Here is a 2,435-nt window from a genome sequence, read left to right on the forward strand (position 1 = left end):
TAGTTTCTATGGGTTTCTAGAGGTCATAATGCTAAACCCAGTTTTTTCATGTTTGCTGTATTTATCACTTTATCATTGCCCCCAAGGTTCCAATTGTAAGAGATCCATTATCCTTTTAACATGCTCCATGGCTCCTTTTGAATCCAAACCCCCAAAGGGAACTAAGAAAACATGTATATAGTATCTGTATTGAGCGTGACTATAGAAACTTTGATGATAGGTCCGCAGAATGGCAAAAATGCAACTTTTTTGTACCGTTTTTTTTTGCCCAAAAAAAAACTAGTGAGGTAAAAGAAACCATATGTTTTGGTCACCAACCCATTGAAGTTAACGGGGGATTTTATCTCATGTCCTACAAAAATCCCCACACTTATTTATATGCAATCAACCGTAAGAAATTGTTGTTTTGGGCAAAATGTACTTGTCCATCAACTTTGGAGGCTTGTAGTGACCAAGGGATGAGAAAAATTACAAGTTTCTCATTTTTTCCATATGTAGTAGTTATTGAACTATAAGCTCATGAAAGGATTTTTTAAAATGAGTGGATCTACTATGGTTTTGGAATTTTTTCCCAAAACCCTGAAATGACACTTTTATGTCCTGTTAGGTTACCATTCTAGTGTTAAACATGTGTATATGCTCAGCTGACCAACAATATGCAAAAAACTACCAGAAGTAAATAATCACAATTATTTACTTTTGCCCTATTTTTCAACTTTTTTGACCAACTAAGCATACCACAAGTTTTAGCATGTTATATTAAGCCCACAAATCAAATTTGATAAGATTTGAATCATTGGAGTGAAAATTGTGGCCAAATTTGTAAAGTTCGTCTGCAGACACAAAATGTTGACCATTTGAATAGGGATTATCCAAACTTGGTAAACTTTGCTAGGGAGCTTAAGTTAAGCTGCTTAACCAGTTGGTATCAACATTTTGACAAAAAGTTGTAAAAAACTACTAGAAGTAAATAATCACGATTATTTACATTTGCTCCAGAATTGAGAAATTTTGCACAACTGAACAAATTAGATTTGGTGAAATTTGGATCACAAAATTGAGACTTAAGCCAACTTCTTGGAATCAAAGTCTGCGGACACTAAACAATTGATAACTTGGACAAATCTTGTTCAAACCCAACCAAACTTATCCAGAGACCGCAACAAGGTAATTACTTGGCAAAACAAGTCTAAAAAGTGTAAAAACTGAGAAAATAATCGTAATTATTTACTTTTGAGCCCCAGAAACAAGATTTTGGACTTTTGAGCTTGTACAATGTTAGAACAACATAATACAAGGCCACTGGTCAAGTTTGGGTTCCATTGGGTCCAAATTGGTACCTGTTCACTTAGTTTCTAGATTGCAGATTAGGCTATTCAAAGCCCAAATTTTTAACAATTCTGACACTTTCGAGCTAAAATTAATCAACTCTTGTGAATCTAAGAGCAATCAACTGCCAAAAGTACTTTTGCAAAAGCAGTCTTATCGAACACGAGCAGGAGTAATTCTTCTAATCAACATTGAGATCTACTAAGAGAGTTTTTACAGAACGAACCAACATGGACTCAAGTCGAGCCAAGAGTACAACTGAAACGGACCAAATTTTATAGCTCTATGGCTACATTGGAGGTAAGGTTTTGTATACAGATTCAGAAGGCCATAGATACTTGATGAGCAACAAAAGCAACACAGGAGCCACGATCCTATTGATGAGAGTAAAGCCAGATTTAGAGAACTCCCAGATGTTCACAGACTTCAGTGGAGCCAGGTATTGCAAGCTCAAAGATGAGGTGCATATTGATGTGCAAAAGGTGGATCCAAATGTTTATCCAAAATTTCTGCACAAGTCAGCAAAACATACAGTTGTTGCATATGCAATCAAGGTCATTGTACATGGATTATAGTGGTCAGATCTATAGTCAATAACCAAAAATGAAAGATCCAACAGATCAACCAATTGAAACCAGTCTAATTGGAGAACCGAGCCAAAGATAGTACAAAGGTCAAGATGGAGCAATTCATAGCTTGATGCTCAATGTTCTAAAAGAAGATGGCAATAACTTGGCCAGCACAGAAGCTGAAACTCCTCAGCTAGAGTTTGACATGACAGAGCCAATTGAAATACCACCAGTGGTGGCGTATTGCTTAGATTGTGGATGAAAAGGTGGACATTTTTCTGAAGATTGTTCAAGAAATCCAGAAAATAGGGACACATCAACTGCCAAGCAAGACACAGAGCAAATTGGAAATGTGAATCTCGATGTAAGTGCATTTAACTTGTCACTTTTAATGCAATCAGATGATTTTGCATTACCATTAGAAGCACCGGTAAGAACACTGCAAGTTCAAAATCAGCATAAAGATGCAGAGACACCTGAAAAGCTTAAAATTGATTCTTTGAACAACAAATTCTTGCATGAATTTGGTCAAGGTGT

The sequence above is a fragment of the Adiantum capillus-veneris genome, chromosome 30, assembly GCF_014529385.1.
Source record: "Adiantum capillus-veneris isolate H3 chromosome 30, ASM1452938v2, whole genome shotgun sequence".
Classification (NCBI taxonomy): domain Eukaryota; kingdom Viridiplantae; phylum Streptophyta; class Polypodiopsida; order Polypodiales; family Pteridaceae; genus Adiantum; species Adiantum capillus-veneris.